The 22,548-nt window shown below is 45.4% G+C and overlaps 1 protein-coding gene and 1 non-coding gene across 2 annotated transcripts in view; both read right to left on the bottom strand.

The window, feature by feature from the left end:
* Positions 1-22,548, bottom strand: part of rapgef4a (Rap guanine nucleotide exchange factor 4a) — a 61,337-nt gene that overhangs the window by 22,210 nt on the left and 16,579 nt on the right. The gene's annotated exons all lie outside the window — the stretch shown is intronic.
* Positions 11,848-11,902, bottom strand: LOC120064537. Its single transcript, XR_005478608.1, has one exon. It is a non-coding gene; the product is annotated as a U7 small nuclear RNA (small nuclear RNA).

The following is a 22,548-nucleotide window of genomic DNA, read 5'->3' on the forward strand; positions in this document are numbered from 1 at the left end:
CCCAGCATTGTCCCAGCCATATCCGCGGCAGCAGGAAGAATTAAGTCCTCCACAATAGTATGGGGCTTGCCTGTCCTAGCCACTCGGTAGCTCACCAGATAAGACGCTTCTTGCCTATTCTTCTTAATGGTATCTGTTGCTTTTATACATGTCTTACTACTCAAAAGTTGTCTTAATTCTCGCTCAAAAAACTCCTGTGGCTTATTTTCCAAATTGGCATGTTTTGTTTCTAAATGTCTGTGAAAGAGTGAAGGTTTCATAGAATTGTGAGATAATAATTTTGCACATATAACACACTGTGGCTGAGGAAAGGCACTACTCCCAATATAAGTGAACCACAAATCAATATAGTTCTCATCATATTTGCACCTCTTCGATGGTACAACGTCCCTGTCTGTTGTTCGGTGCTTTCCCATGTAAGGGGGCAGTAGCTCTTCGGCTGCATCAGATTCACAACTGTCAGTGTCCATGCTAGCTGGGCTAACAACAAATGTAGAATTACTGATGCTAGCATTGGATGTGCTCGTGGAAGCAGAACAACTTGTGTTGTCGACAGGTGCAGGTGTCGTACTGCTGGTAGTAGCAGTATTACCAGTAGAGCTGGTATGTGTCTCTATGGACGCGGGCCTTACTTTTTTTAACCATTTATCAATTTTCGAGCAAACGGAATGAGCAGCTACGTTTGGCTACATACGGACCGTTAGTGGAATTCCCACAAGAGATAATGTGATTGGATGCTAATTATTTGACTAGGCTACCTGTATTTGACATTGTGTTGTTATTTCACTGAAAACTAGATGGTTTGGTTTAATTATATTTTTGGCAGTGAAACGAGGCTACTCAGGCGAGAAAAAAACCTCACCCAAATGTATAGCCCCGTTGAAAAATAAAAATGGACTGTTTAAAAATGTGAATCACATTTTTGTTTGGGGTATACCCCAGTTTGGGGTATACCCCACGCATACCCCTGTTTGTGAATACCTGCTCTGAGGAATCAGAGTATGACCAGCTTCAACATAGCTTCAACGTGTAAATCAGCTAGAAAGATGTGTCGGCATCGAGTAATTGTCTCTGGCCCCCTCCCAGTTAGGGGGAGTGATGAGCTCTACAGCAGAGTCTCACAACTCAATCGCTGGTTGAAAACTGTTTTCTGCCCCTCCCAAAAGATAGAATTTGTAGATAATTGGCCCTCTTTCTGGGACTCACCCACAAACAGGACCAAGCCTGGCCTGCTGAGGAGTGACGGACTCCATCCTAGCTGGAGGGGTGCTCTCATCTTATCTACCAACATAGACAGGGCTCTAACTCCTCTAGCTCCACAATGAAATAGGGTGCAGGCCAGGCAGCAGGCTGTTAGCCAGCCTGCCAGCTTAGTGGAGTCTGCCACTAGCACAGTCAGTGTAGTCAGCTCAGCTATCCCCATTGAGACCGTGTCTGTGCCTCGACCTAGGTTGGGCAAAACTAAACATGGCGGTGTTCGCCTTAGCAATCTCACTAGGATAAAGACCTCCTCCATTCCTGCCATTATTGAAAGAGATCGTGATACCTCACATCTCAAAATAGGGCTACATAATGTTAAATCCCTCACTTCAAAGGGAGTTATAGTCAATGAACTAATCACTGATCATAATCTTGATGTGATTGGCCTGACTGAAACATGGCTTAAGCCTGATGAATTTACTGTGTTAAATGAGGCCTCACCTCCTGGTTACACTAGTGACCATATCCCCCGTGCATCCCGCAAAGGCGGAGGTGTTGATAACATTTACGATACCAAATTTCAATTTACAAAAATAAAAAAAATTGTCATAAAAAACTAGCTCCCTGGTATACAGAAAATACCCGAGCTCTGAAGCAAGCTTCCAGAAAATTGGAACGGAAATGGAAACTATCGGCCTATATCGAATCTTCCATTCCTCTCAAAGATTTTTGAAAAAGCTGTTTGCGCAGAAACTCACTGCCTTCCTGAAGACAAACAATGTATACGAAATGTTACAGTCTGGTTTTAGACCCCATCATAGCACTGAGACTGCACTTGTGAAGGTGGTAAATGACCTTTTAACGGCGTCAGACCGAGGCTCTGCATCTGTCCTCGTGCTCCTAGACCTTAGTGCTGCCTTTGATACCATCGATCACCACATTCTTTTGGAGAGATTGGAAACCCAAATTGGTTTACACGGACAACTTCTGGCCTGGTTTAGATCTTATCTGTCGGAAAGATATCAGTTTGTCTATGTGAATGGTTTGTCCTCTGACAAATCAACTGTACATTTCGGTGTTCCTCAAGGTTCCGTTTTAGGACCACTATTGTTTTCACTATATATTTTACCTCTTGGGGATGTCATTCGAAAACATAATGTTAACTTTCACTGCTATGCGGATGACACACAGCTGTACATTTCAATGAAACATGGTGAAGCCCCAAAATTGCCCTCGCTAGAAGCCTGTGTTTCAGACATAAGGACATGGCTGAAAACGTTCTACTTTTAAACTCGGACAAAACAGAGATGCTTGTTCTAGGTCCCAAGAAACAAAGAGATCTTCTGTTGAATCTGACAATTAATCTTGATGGTTGTAAAGTCGTCTCAAATAAAACTGTGAAGGACCTCGGCGTTACTCTGGACCCTGATCTCTCTTTTGACGAACATATCAAGACTGTTTCAAGGACAGCTTTTTTCCATCTACGTAACATTGCAAAAATCAGAAACTTTCTGTCCAAAAATGATGCAGAAAAATTAATCCATGCTATTGTTTCTTCTAGGTTAGACTACTGCAATGCTCTACTTTCCGGCTACCCGGATAAAGCACTAAATAAACTTCAGTTAGTGCTAAATACGGCTGCTAGAATCCTGACTAGAACCAAAAAAATGTGATCATATTACTCCAGTGCAAACCTCCCTACACTGGCTTCCTGTTAAGGCAAGGGCTGATTTCAAGGTTTTACTGCTAACCTACAAAGCATTACATGGGCTTGCTCCTACCTATCTTTCCAATTTGGTCCTGCCGTACATACCTACACGTACGCTACGGTCACAAGACGCAGGCCTCCTAATTGTCCCTAGAATTTCTAAGCAAACAGCTGGAGGCAGGGCTTTCTCCTATAGATCTCCATTTTTATGGAATGGTCTGCCTACCCATGTGAGAGACGCAGACTCGGTCTCAACTTTTAAGTCTTTACTGAAGACTCATCTCTTCAGTGTGTCATATGATTGAGTGTAGTCTGGCCCAGGAGTGTGAAGGTGAACGGAAAGGCTCTGGAGCAACAAACCGCCCTTGCTGTCTCTGCCTGGCCGGTTCCCCTCTCTCCACTGGGATTCTCTGCCTCTAACCCTATTACAGGGGCTGAGTCACTGGCTTACTGGTGCTCTTTCATGCCGTCCCTAGGAGGGGTGCGTCACTTTAGTGGGTTGAGTCACTGACGTGATCTTCCTGTCTGGGTTGGCGCCCCCCCTTGGGTTGTGCCGTGGCGGAGATCTTTGTGGGCTATACTCGGCCTTGTCTCAGGATGGTTGAAGATATCCCTCTAGTGGTGTGGGGGCTGTGCTTTGGCAAAGTGGGTGGGGTTATATCCTTCCTGTTTGACCCTGTCCGGGGGTATCATCGGATGGAGCCACAGTGTCTCCTGACCCCTCCTGTCTCAGCCTCCAGTATTTATGCTGCAGTAGTTTATGTGTCGGGGGCTAGGGTCAGTTTGTTATATCTGGAGTACTTCTCCTGTCTTATCCGGTGTCCTGTGTGAATTTAAGTATGCTCTCTCTAATTCTCTCTTTCTCTCTTTCTTTCTCTCTCTCGGAGGACCTGAGCCCTAGGACCATGCCTCAGGACTACCTGGCATGATGACTCCTTGCTGTCCCCAGTCTACCTGGCCGTGCTGCTGCTCCAGTTTCAACTGTTCTGCCTGCGGCTATGGAACCCTGACCTGTTCACCGGACGTGCTACCTGTCCCAGACCTGCTGTTTTCAACTCTCTAGAGACCGCAGGAGCGGTAGAGATACTCTTAATGATCGGCTATGAAAAGCCAACTGACATTTACTCCTGAGGTGCTGACTTGCTGCACCCTCGACAACTACTGTGATTATTATTATTTGACCATGCTGGTCATTTATGAACATTTGAACATCTTGGCTATGTTCTGTTATAATCTCCACCCGGCACAGCCAGAAGAGGACTGGCCACCCCTCATAGCCTGGTTCCTCTCTAGGTTTCTTCCTAGGTTTTGGCCTTTCTAAGGAGTTTTTCCTAGCCACCGTGCTTCTACACCTACATTGCTTGCTGTTTGGGGTTTTAGGCTGGGTTTCTGTACAGCACTTTGAGATATCAACTGATGTAAGAAGGGCTATATAAATATATTTGATTTGATTTGATGACTATAAGGCTATAAGTGACTTATTTTTTATTTTTTTATTAATTTTTATTTCACCTTTATTTGACCAGGTAGGCAAGTTGAGAACAAGTTCTCATTTACAATTGACCTGGCCAAGATAAAGCAAAGCAGTTCAACACATACAACAACACAGAGTTACACATGGAGTAAAACAAACATAGTCAATAATACAGTCGAAAAATAAGTCTATATACAATGTGAGCAAATGAGGTGAGATAAGGGAGGTAAAGGCAAAAAAGGTAAAGGTAAATACAATACAGCAAGTAAAACACTGGAATGGTAGATTTGCAGTGGAAGAATGTGCAAAGTAGAAATAGAAATAATGGGGTGCAAAGGAGCTAAATAAATAAATAAATAATTAAATACAATAGGGGAAGAGGTAGTTGTTTGGGCTAAATTATAGATGGGCTATGTACAGGTGCAGTAATCTGTGAGCTGCTCTGACAGCTGGTGCTTAAAGCTAGTGAGGGAGATACTGTAAGTGTTTCCAGTTTCAGAGATTTTTGTAGTTCGTTCCAGTCATTGGCAGCAGAGAACTGGAAGGAGAGGCGGCCAAAGGAGGAATTGGCTTTGGGCGTGACCAGAGAGATATACCTGCTGGAGCGCGTGCAACAGGTGGGTGCTGCTATGGTGACCAGCGAGCTGAGATAAGGAGGGACTTTACCAAGCAGGGTCTTGTAGATGACCTGGAGGCAGTGGGTTTGGCAACGAGTATGAAGCGAGGGCCAGCCAACGAGAGCGTACAGGTCACAGTGGTGGGTAGTATATGGGGCTTTGGTGACAAAACAGATGGCACTGTGTTAGACTCCATCCAATTTATTGAGTAGGGTATTGGAGGCTATTTTATAGATGACATCACCGACGTCGAAGATCGGTAGGATGGTCAGTTTTACGAGGGTATGTTTGGCAGCATGAGTGAAGGATGCTTTGTTGCGATATAGGAAGCTGATTCTAGATTTAATTTTGGATTGGAGATGCTTAATGTGAGTCTGGAAGGAGAGGTTACAGTCTAACCAGACACCTAGGTATTTGTAGTTGTCCACATATTCTAAGTCAGAGCCGTCCAGAGTAGTGATGCTGGACGGGCGAGCAGGTGCGGGCAGTGATCGGTTGAATAGCATGCATCTAGTTTTACTTGCATTTAAGAGCAGTTGGAGGCCACGGAAGGAGAGTTGTATGGCATTGAAGCTCGTCTGGATGTTAGTTTACACAATGTCCAAAGAGGAGCCAGAAGTATACAGAATGGAGTCATCTGTGTAGAGGTGTATCAGAGAATCACCAGCAGCAAGAGAAACATCATTGATGTATACAGAGAAGAGAGTCGGCCCGAGAATTGAACCCTGTGGCACCCCCATAGAGACTGCCAGAGGTCCGGACAACAGGCCCTCCGATTTGACACACTGAACTCTATCAGAGAAGTAGTTGGTGAACCAGGCGAGGCAATCATTTGAGAAACCAAGGCTGTCGAGTCTGCCAATAAGAATGTGGTGATTGACAGAGTCGAAAGCCTTGGCCAGGACAATGAATACGGCTGAGCAGTAATGTCTCTTATCGATGGCGGTTATGATGTCGTTTAGGACCTTGAGCGTGGCTGAGGTGCACCCATGACCAGCTCTGAAACCAGATTGCATAGCGGAGAAGGTACGGTGGGATTCAAAATGGTCGGTAATCTGTTTGTTAACTTGGCTTTCGAAGACCTTAGAAAGACAGGGTAGGATAGATATAGGTCTGTAGCAGTTTGGGTCTAGAATGTCCCCCCCTTTGAAGAGGGGGTGACATTGGGGGATGACCACGGCAGCTTTCCAATCTTTGGGAATCTCAGACAATACGAAAGAGAGGTTGAACAGGCTAGTAATAGGGGTTGCAACAATTTCGGCAGATAATTTTAGAAAGAGAGGGTCCAGATTGTCTAGCCCGGCTGATTTGTAGGGGGTCCAGATTTTGCAGATCTTTCAGAACATCAGCTATCTGGATTTGGGTGAAGTAGAAATGGTGGGGGCTTTGGCGGGTTGCTGTGGAGGATGCCGGGCAGTTGACCGGGGTAGGGGTAGCCAGGTGGAAAGCATGGCCAGCCGTAGAGAAATGCTTATTGAAATTCTCAATTATAGTGGATTTATCGGTGGTGACAGTGTTTCCTAGCCTCAGAGCAGTGGGCAGCTGGGAGGAGGTGCTCTTATTCTCCATGGACTTGACAGTGTCCCAGAACTCTTTTGAGTTAGTACTACAGGATGCAAATTTCTGTTTGAAAAAACTAGCCTTAGCTTTCCTAACTGCCTGTGTATATTTGTTCCTAACCTCCCTGAAAAGTTGCATATCACGGGGGCTATTCGATGCTAATGCAGAACGCCACAGGATGTTTTTGTGCTGGTCAAGGGCAGACAGGTCTGGAGTGAACCAAGGACTATGTCTATTCCTAGTTCTACATTTTTTGAATGGGGCATGCTTATTTAAGATGGTGAGGAAGGCACTTTTAAAGAATAGCCAGGCATCATCTACTGACGGGATGAGGTCAATGTCATTCCAGGATACCCCGGCCAGGTCGATTAGAAAGGCCTGCTCGCAAAAGTGTTTTAGGGAGCGTTTGACAGTGATGAGGGGTGGTCGTTTGGTCGCAGACCCATTACGGATGCAGGCAATGAGGCAGTGATCGCTGAGATCTTGATTGTAAACAGCAGAGGTGTATTTCGAGGGCGAGTTAGTTAGGATGACATCTATGAGGGTGCCCGTGTTTACGGATTTGGAGTTGTACCTGGTAGGTTCATTGATCATTTGAGGTTGAGGGCATCAAGCTTAGATTGTAGGATGGCCGGGGTGTTATGCATGTCCCAGTTTAGGTCACCTAGTAGCACGAGCTCAGAAGATAGATGGGGGGCAATCAATTCACATATGGTATCGAGGGCACAGCTGGGGGCAGAGGGAGGTCTACAGCAAGCGGCAACAGTGAGAGACTTGTTTCTGGAAAGGTGAATTTTTAGAAGTAGAAGCTCGAATTGTTTGGGTACAGACTTGGATAGTAATACAGAACTCTGCAGGCTATCTTTGCAGTAGATTGCAACACCGCTCCCTTTGGCAGTCCTATCTTGGCGGAAAATTTTATAGTTAGCAATGGAGATTTCAGGGTTTTTGGTGGTTTTCCTAAGCCAGGATTCAGACACGGCTAAGACATCCGGGTTGGCAGAGTGTGCTAAAGCAGTGAGTAAAACAAAACTTAGGGAGTAGGCTTCTAATGTTAACATGCATGAAACCAAGGCTTTTACAGTTACAGAAGTCAACAAATGAGAGCTCCTGGGGAGTGGGAGTGGGGCTAGGCACTGCAGGACCTGGATTAACCTCTACATCACCAGAGGAACAGAGGAGAAGTAGGATAAGGGTACGGCTAAAGGCTATACGAACTGGCAGTCTAGCACGTTCGGAACAGAGAGTAAAAGGAGCAGGTTTCTGGGCTCGATAGCATAGATTCAAGGCATAGTGTACAGACAAAGGTAAGGTAGTATGTGAGTACATTGGAGGTAAACCTAGGCATTGAGTAATGATGAGAGAGATATAGTCTCTAGAGATGTTTAAACCAGGTGATGTCATCGCATATGTAGGAGGTGGAACAACATGGTTGGTTAAGGCATATTGAGCAGGGCAAGAGGCTCTACAGTGAAATAAGACAGTAATCACTAACGAGGACAGTAATGCATATTGATATTAGAGAGAGGCATGCGTAGCCAAGTGAACATATGGGTCCAGTGAGTGGTTGGGCTGACTGGGGACACGGCGATTCAGACAGTTAGCAGACCGATGCTAACAAGCTAACAGTTAGTAGGCCGGGGCTAAACAAGCTAGCAGTTAGCAGACCGGGGCTGGCAAGCTAGCAGTTAGCAAACCGGGGCAGGCAAGCTAGCAGTTAGCAGACCGGGGCAGGCAAGCTAGCAGTTAGCAGACCGGGGCTAGCAAGTTAACCTTTGGGGGACGTCGCGATGGAGGTAAGTCTGTTTTTGCCTCTTCGTGCGGTGACGTCGATAGACCAGTCGTGGAATTAGTAGGGTTCCAGGTAGCTCTAGGTAGCTAGCAGGCCTAGCAGGTTAGCAGAATTGGCCTTCAGCGGGCGTCGCGCCTGAGGGGCCTGTTGGAGTCCTCGGGCAGATTATGTCGGTATTCCAGTCGTAGAGGATCGGCGGGGTTCCGTGCCCCGTACCAGCAGTAGAAGGGGTCTGGATATTGTAGCCCAGGAGTGGGCTTCGGTGGTAGCACAGGAGCCCTGGATGGGCTAGCTTCAGGCTAATTGGTGCTTGCTCCGGGATGGAAACGCTAGCCAGGAGTGGTCACCCAGGATTGTGGTTAGCTAGTTGCGAAGATCCAGATGAAAATGTTCAGAGTTTGCGGTAGGAATCCGGGGATATGGAGAGAAATAGGTCCGTTATGCCCTGGTTTGAGTCACGTTGTTTGAACTGGCGAGAGCTTTCCGAGCTAAAGGTTAGCTGATGACCGCTAGCAATGGTTTGCTAACTGATAGCTGGTAGGTAGTTAGCTGGCTAGCTTCAGTTGAGGGATTCCAGATCCGAAGTAAATAGAAATACTTTAGAAAAAAGCAGATCCAGACCACATTGGGTGAGGCGGGTAGCAGGAGAGTATTTAGAAGTTGAGGTTTAGGAAAATATTTAAAAAAGATATGCAAAGAAAAAGATGTAAAAAGATATATACAAGAGACACGACAGGACAAAGACGTCTGACTGCTACGCCATCTTGGATTCAGTGCATTGAAAAGCAACTTGACACTGTGTCAATCAGTCAGCGCAAATTTGGATTATAATAACAATAAAATTGCATTGACAGAAAAGGGAGGGTACTGAATCAATGCATAAAGTAAGGGCTGTAATGTTAGCTCGCTACATTGCTATGCAAGCCAGATTGACTAGTGTAATGAGTAGCGTTAGATGAGCAATGCCCATTGCTTCTATTATACATTAGCAGTATGGCAGTTTCCTAAAGTTTGATGTTGACTAACTTTACTTACTAGCGAGCTGTGCTTTGTGGGATATATTGTATTTGTATTGATATTTGGGGTGGCAGGTAGCCTAGTGGTTGGAGCGTTGGGCCAGTAACGAAAGGTTGCCAGATCGAATCCCTGACCTGACAAGGTCAAAATCTGTCATTCTGCCCATGAACAAGGCAGTTAACCCACTGTTCCTAGGCCGTCATTGTAAATAATAATTTGTTCTTAACTGACTTGCCTAGTTAAATAAAGTTTTTTAAAAAAAGAAGAAAAAAAGATTAAGTTGTGCTGGTGCATTGCGATCTGTCCGTTCATGTTACAGCCTTGTTAGCTTGTAGCTAGCTAACATTACTGGTTAACTTAGCAGCCAAGGATGTTTGCTATCTTATTTGTCTGTGCTCTGATTACACGCAACTGTCAAGGCCAACAGTTTACACAGATGACTTCAGCCATGTGAAAACCTTCCAAAGCTAAATATTGCCAGCTTCCTTTGCTTGTAGCTTGCCTCTCATCCGACTGGTGTTAACTAGTTAACTAGCACTGTTGCTGCGCAACCCAACTGCTTTGGTCCGGTTGAAAAGATGTTAGCATTGTCAGAAATGGGATTTGGCTGAAAAGATGTTAGCATTGTCAGAAATGCTACAAAAAGGTAGCACATCTCTGGTTCTTAATGGACAGAAATGAGCACATGAGTGACAAATTAAAAATGTAATCAAACCTGTTGTCCCTACAAACTTATTGATCACGAAAGGTGGCAAATGGTCACTTTATAGACGCTATAGTCTCGTTCTTAACTAAATATTGAGCTAGGTCGGGCAAGAAATTGCATTTTTTTTTTACTAATGCTAATGACCCTGTTAAAAATTCGGTATGTGGTTCTCAGTAACGCCCGTGTCGAGAGGAGGGGAGTGTGTTATGTACCTCCAATCAAGTTGATTTGCAAATTTTCATCATCATTGGTGTCATATTGGCTTAGATATGATGGTAGAGAGATTTGAATTTCACATTGAGCTTCAACCAATGCATATACTATTGTGGGGCATTAGCATTCCTGGAATGGATTACTGTCAAATCAATACCCTATAACAACATGTGGTAAAGGGCTTCCAACAACAGGTCAATGGACACTAGCATAATACAATGGGCTAAGCGCCTAAATGAACTGTGGGACAACGTAGAAGCTGGTTAAGGAGCATTTACCAACATATTAATACTGCCTGCCATCCTTTATATTTTTGGTCACTACAGACCTAATGAAAGCCAAACCAACAGAGTAATTTGTTACCAGATGTCAGTTTGCTCCCAGAGGTCCAATTCTAAATTCAATTCTACCCAGAGCTAATCACTTTAAGACCCCCTCAGAGGCAAACAGCTTTTCCCCCCAATTAAGAAGCCTTTTGAAAATGTCTCAATGACTTCCGATTTTAAAAGCATTTCCCTTAATGTAATCCAAAACTCTATGCTCTTTGAGAGTTACCAAGACATGAGCAAAAATTGTATCATAAACCATGAGACTTACATTGTATATCAGCATGTATTCCATCTTAGAACTGACCTAATCATCACATTTGTCTGAAAAAGCATATAACAGCATGCTTTTTCGATAAATTATTCAATGTAAATGAATTAGTATTAGTGCCATAGAAAAAAAGGCTCCAGGATCAGTTACTGTAAACATGCCCATCTTTCTTTGTTGAAAATGAAAGGGCTAGGGCTTGAGAGGAGCACTTAAACTGAGCAACAAATAAGCATTCAGTGCACATGAGATGCCTCCAACACTTAAATTACCCTACTGGACCAATAAGTCTCTCCCCTGAGGTACTGGCTGATGGAGAAAGGGCGGGGTGTTGGAGGGTGGGTGGGGGTGTTATTTTAGATGGGGATTAGCGCCCACATTAAAAAAATACTATAGTGTATACTATGGTAGGGATACTAAGTTCTCAAAAACACTACAGTGAATACTGAATAATTTACTGTAATATACTTTAGTATACTGTAGTATTTACAGTTTACTATAGTATAAATACTGTAGTAAAAAAAAGAGTATATACTATAGTAATTACTGCAGTGTTTTTGCAGACTGTATTATACTGTAGTATTTACTATAGTGTTTTTGCGGACTGTAGTGAGGTATACTTATAAGGCACGAGGGCTTGTGGTATATGGTCAATATACCATGGCTAAGGGCTGTTCTTATGCGCGACAGATGCAGCCCTTAGCCATGGTATATTGGCCATATACCACAAACCAGAGAAGTACCTTATTGCTATTATAAACTGGTTACCAACTTTATTAGAGCAGTAAAAATAAATAGTTTGTCATACCCTTGGTACACGGTCTGATATACCACGGCTTTCAGCCAACCAGCATTCTGGGCTCGAACCACCCAATTTACAATGTAGTATTTGCTGGAGTTATTTTGGGGACATTACTGTAGTATTTATTAATGTATTTTTGTTTTATTGTATTTGACATAGAAGTGGGGGGCTTTCTCCGTGAGAAAACCTACTGGAGAAATACTAAAAGAGCAAATTTTCCATAACTTGTAGGTACTGTAGGTAGGACTGGGTTCTGAACAGAGAGTTCAGAGCTTCTGCTATTTTCTATAACCATTGGGAACACAATATATGGTCTATACTCTGCATGTAGGTTTCTCACTTACGGGTGGCACAAATTGGCATATGGAGGAGGGCAATGGGCAGGGTGTATATACAAATTAAATACTGTAGTATTTACTATAGTTTAAAAAAAGTGTTTTTGCGGACTGTAATGTATTTACAAAATACTACACATGAATGAGGGATACTACAGTGTGTAGTATAGTATATTACAGTTTACTACAGAATTCTATAGTAAGAACTGTAGTATTCTATAGTAAACTGTAGTATTTGTTATGTGGGAGGCGTGTCAGAAAACACTACATTTACACAAAGCGACACTCTCCCCCTGTGACCTACTGCACTTGCTTCTATAGGAAGCGTTTAGCTATACAGATGAGGAACAATCAAATACATGATCAATGATTTATTTTGCCAGCTTAGCCTTAAAATATGCTCTCCTGACAAAAGGAATATAGATACAACATCAAATATAATGTACGGTATATTTGATTGTTCTTCATCTGTGAAAACAGTGGGTAGAAAATGTATTCATCAGCTCACTAATGGCATCTGCATGCTTCCCATCCGAAACAGTTCGTTACAGTTTGAGCATATACTGTAAAATGACAACATTTTGATCATTTTGGTGTTCGGCAAGGGTTTTTTCAGCTGTTCGTGCACACACATTGTTAACGAGGCAGGTCGAATTTCGGTAGCCGAAGTCTACACCCCTACATCGGTCATTGGTCAACAGTAGTGATTCTTCAATAAAGTGTTTGTTGTCATTCAGCGACTCATTTTCATGCACATCTTTTCACATGAGAATTACTGCATCCAACATCTTACTTAGATATACACTTTTGCGGCTAAGATCTCCTCGGCAAAAAACGTCAAAAGTAATGATAACTTTCTTGAGTTATCTTAGATTGGTTCTGACTATTGTGAGGAAGTGGCTACTGTGGACAAACAAAACTATTGTCGCTTTTTTGTCTTCTCGTTTTTCAAGCGAATGTCTTTTAAGGGAGTCTGTCGAGCACGCTCTATCTGTTGTCCTAGCCGAGTTTGGCTAGGCGCCAGCCGAACCGAAGCATGCGGAAGCCTTTAGACACTCTAGCTCAGCTCATCTTACAGTAATACAGTAGGAGTTGTGGACCAACTGAAAAACAGACTGTTCACAACAATGCATTTGACTCTCGCCCATTTCCCTATTTTCTTGTCACTCTAACCCCTTCATTTTATTAGTTAGCCCAAATCCCATTAGCAGAGATTCAGCTCTGTAATTACACAGAGCACTTCACAACTGCAATATCCATTAGAATCATCTCTCAAATTAGCCTCCATTATTTCAACTCACATGTACAGTATCAATTCATTTTTCACATACCAACTACTGCAGAATGATCAGGGTTGGAAAAACACTATGATCAGCTCTGTCTGTTGCGGGTAATGGTTTCACATAATGGTTGGTCCCTTTAAACAAGACTCTTCCAGTTCAAAACAACTGAACTACTGGTAAAGTTGTGCACCTTTCAACATTACATTATGCCGGTCATAACCGCAAGCCTCATTCACACCAGATAGATAAACCACATTATTCATATGAAAGTGTGTGCCACTACACAACAAGCCAACCATCAAAGATTTGATGCAACAGGACATGACAGGCCAACAGAGCTTCATTGACGGCCTGGCTGACACACCTACCACGGGATCAAAGGAAGTGTCCTAATCACAGTGTCAGATTACCTAGCCAGCCCTACTGTATCACTTCACCGAAAGAGGCTTTCTGCTGTACATTAGGAGCAGTACTGTATTTAGGCTAGATCAGATAAAGGAGATAGGGGTCAAAGGTTTGCATGAATCTCATGCAAAACCTATCCATCCCACCTCCCACAGTGTCAGACACGAGGTGCAAGGTTCCGCAGATGATCGTTCAGAAGATAAGAATTTCAAGATGCGAAATGGTTTTCACGTTAAATATTACTTTAGTCAGATGTAAATAGGACTGTCATATTGGGGTAGTGTAGTTTACGAAAGCTCAATCAGGAAGGCCGCTCTGAACGCTCGTTTAACTTCATCAAGTAAGCACAACATCAATCACTACGTTTCCTATTATATGGGCATAGTGGGAATGAATACCAACGTATCATCAGCATAGCATCTTGCTTCTTCTCTTCTTTCCTATTCGCCATGTGTGGAAGGTCATTCATCTATTTGCCTTATGGACCTCTAAGCACGGCACAATAATGCACATTCCTCATGCTTGCTGTTCAATCTACTGTATGGGCTCACTCTTGCAATTATCACCTTCCTCTCAACCAATGGGCTTGGGATGTATTTATATGTCAACATACCCTTGTTCTCTCTCTTGCTGTTTGTTAGCAGCAGTTGTTGACAACCATCCACCTCCCCACCACCACCAGCTATAATAACCTTAAACCCAGTCATTGGAACTCCTTTCCCCCAGCGTGGGGTTTTGATGCCAGCTGCACAGCAAAGGGCTACCTGTCATCAGCATCTGGCTCTGAGGAGCATTCATTGGAGACGAGGTCATACCCCAAACGATTTAATAAAATTCCATATTGCATTCCGTCTCCGTTGTTCGTTCAGATAATCCTGTAGTCGAACTATAGAAGGGTCAGTCACTGATGTCTAATCCAGAATCCGGTTTAACCTGCAGCAAAGCAGTCAACAGGATTGGCGGTCACCATTCAAAGTAAATGCAGTCTTTGGGGGCAATCCCTGTCCAGAAATCCTTAAAGACCGTTTTACAGCAAGGCAACAGCCAAAACCATGGTTTAATAGTCAAAATGCTCTTTGCCTGATTTAACTCAGACAAACTAATCTTAGTCTTCCTCCAAATAATGAAACAGTTTGTGATCCCATCATAGCAGTAAGCTTAGGAGGTTATGATTAGAAACATTGTTCGAGTGGATTTACTTTGAGTTAATGAAAGGAATTAAAGGCATACACAGGAAATAACACAGCTGTTCTCTGAATAGGAGGACATGATCGTACCAGATCAGGTAGTTACCTGGGATTTGAGTGCGGGAGAAGGGAAGGCGAATTACTGTGGAGGAGTGAATCCAACCCACAAACCCAGATTACAGAAAAAAAATGACTACCGTATCATATTGTGCAAAAACTATTCTATGCAATTAAATAGTGACATGTCAAGTATAAACACAGACTCAAAAAGCCCCATATCTATGTGATAATACACTCATAAGAGGAGTGCAACTATAACTCTGTGACTCATCATAACCATCACTTAACCCTCCATACAAACAAAGGCTTTATCAATGGAGTCTGCAATGACAGATGTGTCCATTCTCATGCGCTTTCCCTCTGGGGGGAGAAGTGGGGGGTCTGGGCAACTACTATCTGATCTGCCACATCCACTCTGACACACTGATGCGCACTCACAAACACACACACACATGATCCACTCCACCTCTCCAACCCTTATGGATTTTTCTATAAATACATGCTTTAAAATACTAAAATGCTTCAAAAATAACTATGTATTTGTTCAAATTATACAGAATAATTTCTAAATGAACGCTATGGATCCAATAGTGGATATTAAAATCAAAGTCTAGAAACACAAAAATATAGCATGTCACATTACTAAATTCACAGGTCATGAGTACATTTGGCACTCTGCGCATCATTATGCATGGATGCACACTTGTATGTTGAATAATTCACCTCAGATTACATAACATGCATAATACAAACTGCTGCCTGCTCTCAAGACGTTTTATGAACTAGTACATACCTTCTACTGACTGGCAGACTTCAGGCTGCTTGGAAAACAATTCGGGGAAGCCCCTCCCAAGAGTTTCAGTTCAGTTCTTCAGCTTTAGGTTCTCACCAAACAGAGACATTTCAAGTATCCAAAACATTATAGTTATGCACATTATCCTTGTGATACGTTTCTGTACAAATGATAAGACATAATTAAAATGTTGTCAAATTATGTATTACAATGTGTTAATGTATAGAAGATCATCCCATTTTTAAGCTCCACATTAGCATTACACAGATGCTTGTTAAAGCAAGACTCACCTAAAAGTGTTCACACTGTCCCATGTGCAGACAACTGTTACTGTCTAGTTATCTTAATAAGATGTGACTCCCTTCTTCCACAGTCCCAGTAGTAGACTCCACCTTTCAAAGTCCCTGTGTCAGTAACTGGTCTAAACCCCCCCACATCCCCTGGTTGTTAGTGTGGTCCAGTCCTGGTGCTCCAGCCTCCATCCCTCTCTCAGAGCAGAGTGAGTTGAGCTCAGCCTGCCTTTGCCCAGCAGAGTGCCTCCCTCCCTGCCTCCCTGCCCGCCAGCTTACTTCCCCCACGCAGCAGTTGCTAGGCGATTACTCTACTCCTCCAATCATCATGCGCTCATGAGTGGACGCTCACTCCATCGCAGTGCCACACAGCTACAGTACACTACGCACACGCAGCGCAGACACTGTTGTACTGTAACTTGCTCACGTGGTCCCAAAAGGCAGGGACAAATGGGAGCTTTACTCGATTATTTAAACGATTAAGTCGTATTTACACAGAGAATACAGATGTGTACCATAAGTGCCATCTAGTCTTGAAAAGTGAATACATAAGACTGGAACAATGATTTGGGAGAACACTCATCATAGTACCTTTTATGCAGTTATCCTTCAATTTGACACCTAATCAAAACTTGAGGATTTCATTATTTCATATTCACGTTGGAATTGTTGTTTTATATGCTGTGGTTCATCCACTTTGTATGCAACAACTGTACATCTCTCTTGTTGAGAGTGACTTCTAAATTCAAACGTACCAATGGTTAATGAAGGCATATTACACTTACAGCACCCAACTTGCCATTTCGCACGCAGGGCATTCATGAAATTAATTAATTATTCCAAATTGCATGTTCAAACCTACAGTTGAAACTAAACTGATCTGACAGTATGGTATTGTCCAGGCACACTGGGCCTACAGCAGGATATTAAGTGACATTACATCCAGAGCAAAGCAGAAAGCCAACCGCAGTAATAGCTTTTTGGACTCAGGAATCGCTCTTGTTCTCCTATTATCCAGGGGTGGCAGGGTGGCATACAAGGAGCATTATTTGAGGCCCTGAATCCTTTCTCCTTAATTTCGTGAGTTCTGACCCCGAAATGTTCCGTACATTCAGTACCCCTGGTTCTATTACTTAGCCTCTCTGCATTACATCAAGGACAGTGGGCAGATGGAATCTTATCTTTGACCTTCCTACTGATTACAGCCACACAGGTCTGCAGCTTTTATCTATGTTCTGACCTTGTAACCAACAGCCACACGGCATCCAATAAGTGTTTTTGACAATATTGTTAGGTAGTAACATATTTACAATCTGTCACGTCTGCTCCTGCTCCTCCCCTCCAGCGTACGACGTCGCCAGTATACAAACCACCGGTCCTGGGATTCATCATTACGCACACCTGGCACTCATGATTACGTGCACCTGTGAATCATTATGATTCACACCTGGACTCCATTACCTTTATAAATTCCTCCCCTCTATATGTCACTCTCACATGTTCACTCACCAGGTTGGTATTGTTCTTGTTTATCGGCGTACTGCCTTATGTTAGTGTCGTGTTCTGGGTTTTGTTATTTTATTAAAATGTTTCACCTGCTTCTGACTCACTGCCACATCATTACAGAAAACCAACTCAAAATATGGAAGTAGGAAGACAACCGGACATCTCCCAAACGATCAATGAACAAGGTGACCTTCTTCGTCAACACCATAATCAGCTGGCTCAACTGGGGACGGCCATGGAAGATGTTCTCCACAGTCTACAATGTCTCAACAGCAGAGGATATTCTAGAGCCAGTCTACCCAATGAGTCAGCACACCAGCCCATTCAGCAACCCACTCAGGTCAGCGATGCCCGTCTATCCCTCCTGGAGAAATATGACGGGACACCATCCAAATGCCGTGGCTTCCTCCTTCAGTGCTCCCTCTATTTCACACATCAGATGGGAGCCCCCACCACGAGAGGACTAAGGTTGCCACGGTTATTTCTCTGCTGACTGGGCAGGCATTGGAATGGACCGTCTGAGAGAGAGGAGAGGAGGAGTTTGAGTCTTATGAGGGGTTCATGGCTCTGTTTTAAATGTATTTTCAATCTTCCCGCAGAGGGCAGAGAGGGAGGTAAGCGTCTGCTTCAGCTCCAGCAGGGGAATCAGACGGCTGCTGAGTATGTGCTTACCTTCCGGACAGTAGCAGCTTCCAGTGGCTGGAATGAGCCGGCGCTAAGCACGTTATTTAGAAGAGGTCTGCGCGAGGAGGTCCAGACGGAACTGGCCTGCCGAGATGACAACCTCACTCCTTGCTATGGCCATCCGTCTGGATAACCTCCTCTGGGCGCGTCGGCATCTCCATCGCTTCTCTCCCTCCTTCGGCGAGTGTTCGGGATCAGAGCCTGAACCCATGGAGGTAGGGGTCACACGCCTTCCCGTGGTGGAATGACGCAGACAGACACAGCTGAGGCTCTGTTTGTACTGTGGCCAGGGAGGGCACAAGCACTAGTGGTGTCTGTTACTTCAGAATCTGGGATACACTAGAGCAGAGGGACAGTCGCGTTATGTTACATCCCCTGGAAAATGAGTTAGTATTCCATCTACTGCTCTTCCTGTTAGACTTTTTTTAGTACCCATCACTCTGGCTGACTGTCCCTCATGCCCTGTGACTACAGCTTTAGTGGATTCCGGCGCCGCAGGGAACTTTATGGATCAGACCCTTGCCGCCTCTCACAAAATTACTATCTACCTGTTCTCCTCTCCATTTACGGTTCAAGGTCTCAACTGTCGGCCTCTAGGATCCGGAACCATCACACACACATCACCCAACCGCTCACCCTCACTGTGGAGCCCAATCACCAGGAAAACATCGCCTTCATCAGCAGTGCACCAGTTCACAAGATCACCCTCGGCCTACCTTGGCTTCAGCGCCATAACCCTACCATCTCATGGTCTGAGAATCACCAACTGGTCACCTGAATGCCGGAAGACCTGCTTTCCTGTCCGCTGTGGTTCCACGTCGGTTGAGAGTCCTGTGGTTGCCCTCCAGCCCAACATCCCGGAGGAATATCAGGATCTAAGGGAGGTATTCTCCAAGACCCGCGCTCCCTCCTCATCGCCCCCGGAGTGCCTACAATCTAATTTGCTTCCGGGAGGGGGATGAGTGGAAGGCGGTGTTCAGCACGATGTCTGGTTACTATGAGTATTTGGTTATGCCCTTTGGCTTAGCCAATGCACTGTCAGTGTTCCAGGCATTTGTCAAAAAGGTGTTCAGGGACATGCTCGGACGTCAGGTCATTGTGTACATCGATGACATCCTGATCTTCTCGACCAACCTGGAAGATCACATCACTAACGTTCGAGCAGTCCTGGAACGCCTTTTGGCTAACCACCAGTTCGTCAAGGCGGAGAAGTGCCAATTCCACCACAGGGCTGTCTCCTTCTTTGACTACCAAATCAGCCCGCAGGGAGTGAGGATGGAGGACAAGAAGGTAGATGCGGTAAGGTCATGGCCAGTCCCAACCACCATCAAGGGATTACAAAGTTTTTTGGGATTTGCCAACTTTTACCCCGCCACTTCATCAGGAACTTCAGCGCCGTCACCACCCCTCTCACCTCCCTCCTCAAGGGTGGGCCTCGTAGCAGCCGACGAGGCCTTTCGTCTCCTCAAGGGGCGTTTCACCTCCGCCCCCTTGCTAAAACACCCAGATCCCACGCTACCTTTTGTGGTTGAGGTAGACACATCGGAGGTGGATGTGGGGGCAGTTTTGTCACAAAGACAGGGGGACACGCTAAAATTGTATCCTTGTGCTTTCTTGTCCAAGAAAATATCCACCGCAGAGAGAAATTACGACGTCGGCAATCGAGAGCTCTTGGAGGTGAAGTTGGCATTAGAGGAGTGGAGACACTGGCTGGATGGCGCCAAGGAACTATTCGTCATCCTCACCGACCATCGGAACCTTGAGTACATATGGACAGCGAGGAGACTGAATCCGCGCCAAGCCAGACGGGCCCTCTTTTTCACCAGGTTCAACTATCACCCAGCTTCTAAGAACATCAAGGCCAATGCCCTGTCCCATATCTACAATTCGGGAGAGGCTCCTGCCCAGAGGGCACCCATAATCCCATCCTCCCAAGTCATGGGTCCAGTGGTTTGGGACGTAGATGTGGACATCCTCCAGGCTCTAGAGAGGGAGCCCGCACCCCAGAATTGTCCTCCCACACGCACATCTACGTTCCCACAGGGATAAGGGATTGGCTGCTGACCTGGACACACACAGCTGTTGTCGCAGGCCATCCAGGTATTTCTCACACCATCCATTCCATCACTGAGAAATACTGGTGGCCCACCTTGGTGCAGGATGTTATGTGGTATGTCAAGTCCTGTTCTGTGTGTGCTCGAGTCCCCCCGGGAATGCTCCAGCAGGGAAGCTCCTGCCGCTTCCCGTTCCTCAGCGACCTTGGTCCCATCTATCCATTGACTTTGTTACTGATCTTCCCCTTCTGGTGGTTTGACCACCATTCTGGTGGTAGTGGATAGATTATCTAAGTCATGTCGATAAATCCCTCTTCCTGGTCTTCCCACTGCTCTCCAGGTCGCTGAGGCATTCTTCCAACAGGTCTCCTGGTATTATGTCCTTCCGGAGGACATCGTCTCGGACTGTGGCACCCAATTCATATCCCCAGTATGGAGGGCCTTCTTGGAGAAGCTCGGGGTCACGGTTAGCCTCACATCCGGGTATTGGCCTCAGTCTAACGGGCAGGTGGAGAGGATGAATCAGGAGCTGGGGAGGTTCCTGAGGAGTCACTGTCAGGACCGGCAGGGGGAGTGGGCACGTTTTCTTCCTTGGGCAGAGTACGCCTAGAACTCTCTACGTCACTCCTCCACTGGGTTGACCCCTTCCAGTGTGATTTGGGTTTCCAGCCGGCCCTGGCCCCGTGGACCCTGGGCCAGACCGTGGCTCCTGCGATAGATGAGTAAATCCCGGCGCGCGGAGGAGGTGTGGAACAATGCGCACGTGAGACTCCAGTGCGCCGTCCATTGTCAGAAGGAGCAGGCAGACCGTCACCGCAGTGAGACCCCTGTGTTCCATCCTGGGGATCGCGTCTGGCTCTCTACCAGGAACCTCCCACTCCGCCTGCCCTGCAAGAACCTGAGCCCCCAGTTTGTGGGGCCGTTCAAGGTTCTCCGGAGGGTCAATGAGGTGACATACAGATTACGATTACCCAGTCACTACCGTATCGCACCCTCTTCATGTCTCCCTTCTCAGGCCGGTGGTTCCTGGTCCCCTAGCTGATGCTGTCCCCCACGACACACCACCACCCCCCGGACATCGATGGGGGGGCCCGTCGTACGCTGTCAGATCCCTACTGGACTCCCGACGTCGTGGGGGTCGGCTCCAGTATCTAGTGGACTGGGAGGGGTATGGCACGGAGGAGCGGTGTTGGGTTCCGGTGGAGGACATTCCAGACCCCAACATCATCCGTGATTTCCACCTTCGCCGCACGGACTTACCCGCTCCTCGTCCTCGGGGTCGTCCCCCTGGTCGGCGTCATCCTGCGACTGGAGCCGCACGTCAGAGAGGGGGTACTGTCACGTCTGATCCTCCACTCCGGCGTACGACGTCGCCAGAATACTAACCACCGGTCCTGGGATTCATCATTACGCGAACCTGTGAATCATTATGATTCACACCTGGACTCCATTACCTTCACAAGTTCCTCCCCTTTACAGTGGGGCAAAAAAGTATTTAGTCAGCCACCAATTGTGAAAGTTCTCCCACTTAAAAAGATGAGAGAGGCCTGTAATTTTCATCATAGGTACACTTCAACTATGACAGACAAAATGAAAGAAAATCACATTGTAGGACTTTTAATGAATTTATTTGCAAATTATGGTGGAAAATAAGTATTTGGTCACCTACAAACAAGCAAGATTTCTGGCTCTCACAGACCTGTAACTTCTTCTTTAAGAGGCTCCTCTGTCCTCCACTCGTTACCTGTATTAATGGCACCTGTTTGAACTTGTTATCAGTATAAAAGACACCTGTCCACAACCTCAAACAGTCACACTCCAAACTCCACTATGGCCAAGACCAAAGAGCTGTCAAAGGACACCAGAAACAAAATTGTAGACCTGCACCAGGCTGGGAAGACTGAATCTGCAATAGGTAAGCAGCTTGGTTTGAAGAAATCAACTGTGGGAGCAATTATTAGGAAATGGAAGACATACAAGACCACTGATAATCTCCCTCGATCTGGGGCTCCACGCAAGATCTCACCCCGTGGGGTCAAAATGATCACAAGAACGGTGAGCAAAAATCCCAGAACCACACCTAGTGAATGACCTGCAGAGAGCTGGGACCAAAGTAACAAAGCCTACCATCAGTAACACACTACGCCGCCAGGGACTCAAATCCTGCAGTGCCAGACGTGTCCCCCTGCTTAAGCCAGTACATGTCCAGGCCCGTCTGAAGTTTGCTAGAGAGCATTTGGATGATCCAGAAGAAGATTGGGAGAATGT

Source organism: Salvelinus namaycush, chromosome 19, assembly GCF_016432855.1.
Source record: "Salvelinus namaycush isolate Seneca chromosome 19, SaNama_1.0, whole genome shotgun sequence".
Taxonomy (NCBI): domain Eukaryota; kingdom Metazoa; phylum Chordata; class Actinopteri; order Salmoniformes; family Salmonidae; genus Salvelinus; species Salvelinus namaycush.